The sequence below is a fragment of the Rhipicephalus sanguineus genome, unplaced genomic scaffold (assembly GCF_013339695.2).
Source record: "Rhipicephalus sanguineus isolate Rsan-2018 unplaced genomic scaffold, BIME_Rsan_1.4 Seq1108, whole genome shotgun sequence".
In the NCBI taxonomy this organism is placed as follows: domain Eukaryota; kingdom Metazoa; phylum Arthropoda; class Arachnida; order Ixodida; family Ixodidae; genus Rhipicephalus; species Rhipicephalus sanguineus.
In genome coordinates this window covers 2701-8716 of record NW_023614337.1, presented here as the reverse complement: position 1 = coordinate 8716, position 6016 = coordinate 2701, and positions in this window count along the sequence as shown.

Sequence of the window (6016 nt, the reverse complement as noted above, 5' to 3'; positions counted from 1 at the left end):
CACTAAGGTTGGTCTCTTATGCGTACCAGGAGTAGCGCAAGCTAGGTCGGCGTCGTTTCAAACCAGACGAGTATCAAGGGCCAGTCTTCGCAGTAGGCTCACTTGCAGCAGACATTCGAAATGTCTCGTTGCCGTGTTACGATGGTGGCATTTCGATTTAACGCTCGCTTTGTTTGTTTGTAGCCTACCAATTTTGGCACATACCCACTCTGGGGGATTGGTCAAGAAGAAATATTGTACACTTTAAGCCGCAAAGGACGAAAATGGGTCCGTGGTTCGTCATTTTGGGGGGTAACTGCACCGCCACAACCATTACTCCATAAAGAATGAACGATTCGTCCTTTAGGGAGTAACTGTCAGGGGACGAACTGTTAGTCCTCAGTTTTTTTGAGGGACGAAATGTCGGGGGTGTAAAAGTTACCCCTTTTAGGGAGTTACCCCTAAAAGGGGTAACTCCCTAAAAGTTACCTCTTTTTGCATGGTTGCTGCGTAGGGACGAACTGTTACCCCTGATGGGACTAACAGTTGCTCCTTCTCGATAAAAAATCTATGTATTACAGTTTCTGGTTGAATTACCGAGAATTTGGAGGTTGATACACGCATTTTACGACATATACAATTAATACACAGAAATGAATTCAGAAGTAAACTACAGAAAATTCACAACAAACACACAGGATTCGAACTCGTGACCATTGAATCAGCCGTCGAGTACGATAACCACTATACCACACGCCAGTACGTACGCAGCCTATGGATGATGATTACATTAATGTTTACCTTCCTATCACTAAAGTAGAAAAAAATTACGAAGACAAAGAGCAATCAAATTACAAAGGGTATTATATCCCATGAATGATAATTACATTAATTACAAAAAAAGGAAATAAGTGCTATTATAATAACGGAAGTTTGAAATTTTCAGCCGACCAGACAGCTGAGTTTACCTGACCCGACCAAATTCGACTCTATATCTCACCTTTAATCACATTTTATTCAATTATGTGGACAGTCTCGGCTGGTTTTTGCCGTCGCCGTCGTCATGCTGCGTATATGTATATGTTATATATATAAAAGTCCCAAAGAAAAATAATTCCGAAAAAACCTTCCGAAGCGTGGAATCGAACCATACAGCGACTTTTCGATCCGCAGCGCGTGGCTCTAACCACTATGCCACGAAGCGCAGATCGTCCAGGTGGCTAACGGCGAGCGTTATATACACACCCTCTCCCGCAGTACTCAGAGACGGCAGGCGCTTATAAGCGTTTCTTCATTACCAGCGAGATGGCGCTAGGAGCGCAACGGGCGTACTTAAAGGCGTCGGCCAGCTCGCCCCGCTCCTGCGAACGCCGTTTCTCTTCGCCCTACAGGGCGTGGTCGCATTCGTGCGCTTATCCGAGGAAAGAAGGAGCGGGCGGGGGGGGGGGGGGGGGGATGGAGCAAAGTTACTGTATATGCTACCTTTTATATCATATACATGACTCTAGGTGAGATCGTGGTTGTATGTCTTGTGCTTTCCCCGCGATGTCCGCGCTGTAGTCACAGTTGCTCGCTGCAGCGGCCGCGTTTGCGAAAGGAGCGCGCTGTTCAAACAGAAATACGTAACAACTGTGATAGCTCGCGCTCGTCCTGAGTGTACCTGTTCGTTTCGTGCGTCCTGCTTTATGTTTGAGCAGTGCGCTTCAAGTGTCGAGCTGTGACGCATGATAGTTCGCGCTCGTCCTGTGCGCGTTCTTTTCGTGCGTCCTTTGCGCTTGAGCGACGCGCTGGAAATTTCGAGCTGGTTTCCGTTCTTCGCGTTACATTCCAATTTGTTGCTATCGCATTCATTGCTTCGCCGTTGCGGTGAAACTGTGACGTTTTATAATTATGCCGTGAGTATTTTTCCAGTATTTCTTAAAGTAGACATTATGTTTGGATCGTTTAGTGGCTAGAATAAAAACCTGGCTGATCCCTCCGTCATAGGAATCGGTATAACACGAAAGTGAAACGTGTCTTCACAAGTAGCGCTTATTGTGTATGATATATGAGCTTGTACAATGTCTATTCGTGTTTGGCGCTATAGCACCGTTTGACGTGGATGCCCCCATGTTGACAGCATGTCTCTATCGCGACGACAACGCCCATGATCATGATTAAACAGTTGTGGTACTGACTGTGAACATATATTTGGACACAGCGAATCGTGAATCCCGCGTAAGGATGATATCACAAGTTCATATCAACACTGGTACCCGTATGCACTTCTCAAAGCGTCGTCAATTAAGAGAACGGCACGGTGCGCTTTCTAGTAATGGGTATCCGACGCCCGTGCTCATGCATACATAACACACACTTCGCTCAGCAACACGGGAGTTAGAGGTTCATAGCTGAGCCGCAATGCGTGCGTCCCGCTGGCCCTCGTCTCGCAGGTGCTGCTCTCGCTCCACCCAGGGCACGACATTCGCCCGTCGAATCGCGTCCTTTCTGCACGCATATTGCATCAGTTTTGTTAGTCGGTGCTCTCGCAATTGAGCAGTCGGCGGCGGAGATCCCGTTGGTGCACGTGGAAGCTACACTACTACGATGAGCCGACGCACGTTAACACGAAGCCAAAGGCAAAGAACGTAACAGCGTCAAGGGTGCCTCGGCGACGTCCGCGCGGCCACTCTACCTCTGGTATCGAGGCGCTTTAACCATGACCTCAGATATCGCGTGCAATCTCGGAGTAAGCGCTAGTAAGTGTCGATCGTGAAGATTTACTTCTTTTCACTCTCACAGACGCGGCACCGCCCCGCCCGCCCGCCGCGAAAGAGAATGTGTGAAAGATAAGGCGCGTTCGCGCCGTGCCTGGCATCTCCCGAGATGGCTTAGTGGTAGGGCGTCGCGCATGCCGTCTCGGCCGCTACGTCGTGGGTTCGATTTCCAGTGGGGTATCTTTTTCTTTTTTTTCTTTCTCACCCGTTGGTCCATTTTAACGTCATATCCGTGACGGATGCACTTGGTGGACCCCGGCAATAAAACACTTTCGTGTTAAAAGTTCTCTATGACAATGTCCCAAAACAGAGGCACCGAAATTTAGAACATTTTCTGCAGTTAAACTTAAACCAATCGTCGAAAACGGAATAAGCAGAAGTCTTTTCCTGATTATTGAATAGTTGCGACATGATATAAAATAATGTTCAATAGATTCTGTTTCTTCGCAAAATGGGCAAAGGGGTGATATCGCCAGACCAGCTCTGTGTAAATATAAGTTTAATGGGGGGACACGGCATCGAAATGTGAAAATAATAACTTCAAACTTTCTAGATTGACTCCACTTAGGTTTCCATGGAAATTTAACGTGTTGATATTCTGTCCATTTAGTTATAGTTTCCATCATATCTGTACAAATGCTACTTCTGGGAGTACCGAAATTATTGGTCCATCAAGGGAAGCCCGGATTGAAGAATCGACCAATTCATTTAATTGTATCCCGCAGTGACGTGGTATACCCACAATAATTTCAGGAGTTTCAGCTGTGGCGGCACTAATGTGCGCAAAGTCATTATAGGGCTCGTGAATGTTCTGAAGCTGTAAGTGCTGTACACGCCGAAAGAGAATCTGTTATGATCCCTGTAGACACGACTTTCCTATTTAGACCTAGTCCACGGATTGTCCGTGGACTAGGTCTGCATAGGTCTACTAGGTATAATATACTAACATATATATAATATTATATATATTATATATATATATATATATATATATATATATATAATATGACTAGGTGTACTGTGACTAGGTCTGCATAGGTCTACTAGGTATATATATACATATACATATATATATAATATATATTATATATATTATATATATATATTATATATTATATATATATATATATATATTATATATATATATATTCATATGAACTAGGTGTACTGTGGACTAGGTCTACATAGGTCTACTAGTATATATATATATCTATATATATATATATATATATATATATATATTATATATATATATATATTATATTATAATATATATATATATATATATAAATATATATTAAGGAGTGGTTGCCTTTGGTTGCCGTATAAGTATAAGTAATGAGAGGTGGCACTTCAAGAAAACTTCATTTATTACGTCGACGTTTCCGGTCAGAGCCTGACCTTCTCAAGACGAAATCTTCGTGCATATTTCCGTGTTTATATGGACATCAAATGAGAGGGAAGGAGGTGACAGAGAAAGAGAAGGAGCGGGAGGGAAAAAAGTTTGCTTAGGGCCCATCAGGGCGAGGAGTAACACGCCACCGCCGACAGCGGAGTGCTTCGCGACAGAGTTTATACTTATGCGTCGGCTATTACTCATCGTTAAAATCGTCGCTCTATTCTGTCCCGTAGGGCTGGACGAAGAGCCGGCTCGAGTTAAAAACAGCCGGTGTGCGGTTCAAACAGGCTGACCAGAGAGAAAAAAAAAAAAAGGGGGGGGGGTTAAGTGGGTGTCGGTGAGCACTGTTGACGCGGCGTATTGTACTTTTGGGCATGCCGAAAGAGTCTTGTATACCATCTGACTGTTGCCGAGCTGCTCGTTTGTCTGTAAACGACGCCCGCTTCCAAAGCGAGAACGAACACGTTGAGTGACATTAGGGACTTCCGGTCAAGGATCTAAGAGGGAAAAAAAAAAAAAGAGGTAGGGGCAGAAGGAAGAGGGAGGGGGCTTCCACTTAGATGATCGATTGCTGCTCTTTCCAAGCGCTGTACAATACAAAGCAGGGGAAGGTAAAAGACGGCACACATGAAAGGGTGAAAAACACTGCAGGTACGATCACCGAAGGCATTGGCTTACACATGCATCTTTGCTGCGTATTTGTTGGGTGATGTTAGTTTCATTTAAAGTAACTATTTGTGCTTTAAGGCACGTAAAACAGGAAGAGCACCGGATGTTCATTTATTCCAGTTCAACGGTGTTGAATTTGTGTATTAAGTATGCTTCACGCTGTTCACGTTCTCTCTGAGAGCGGAAAGTTCCTTGGAGTAGTGTTACTTTAATGGAATCGAAACTGTGACCTCTGACTTAATATGTTTGGAAAGGGGAAGGTTCGGTAGTTGTTCACAGAGAGCGGGGTTGTTGAATCTGATTCGAAAAGGTGTATCAGTTTGTCCAAATTGTTTAGCGCAGATTCCACACTCCAACAGGTAGACAACGTTTGGGGAGTCGCAGTTAAGGTCACCATGTATGGTGTGTGTAAATTACCATGCGTACTTTCAGCGATCGTCGTTGTTTGCATGTGCTTGCACACCTGACATCTACTTTTCCCGCAGGGATGACAGCCAACTTGTCCTGTTCTTTTTGTTTTAGAGTGTACTACGTAGTCCTCCACATTTTTCGGGCGTCTGTATACCACCCGCGGCGGGACAGTGAAGATCTTTTTGAGGCGGTCGCTGTTCAATGATATTGAAATGCTTTTGAGAATTTTGTTAACATTCGGCGCATTACTAGTGAATGTAAGAATTAGTTGCTTCGTTCCTCTTTACTTTCTTTGTTCTGATTTGTGTAGGATTTGGTGGCGGTTCAGATTCGCTGCTTTTTGTATGCGTCGTCGATGATTGGAGGTGGATAATGCTGCTTTATAAGGACGTTACGTAGACGGTCCGTGTTCTCTTTGAAGTCCTTTGTTTTAGAGCATTCTCCTAAATCGGTGTGCCTGGGAGTATGGGATGCTGGTTTTGCAATGCCGCGGATGACAGCTCTTGAAGTGGAGGTATTGTTGCGCGTCTGTAGCTTCCTGTAACGACTAGTTATCAGTTTTACCCCCTTCCACCCTTACGTAACATCAAGAAGTTAATTTCAGTTCGGAATAAGTATGCGTGAAAGAATGTTTTTATGAACGTTGTTAAATGCATCAATAAATTTAATTAGTTGTTCTTCAGTGCCCGTCCAAATAAGAAAGATGTCATCGAGGTACCGCTTATAGAGGCGGGCTCGTGGGATATGTTGACAGAAAACTGGATTCGATCTCGTGCATAAATAATATTGGCATAGTCGGCGC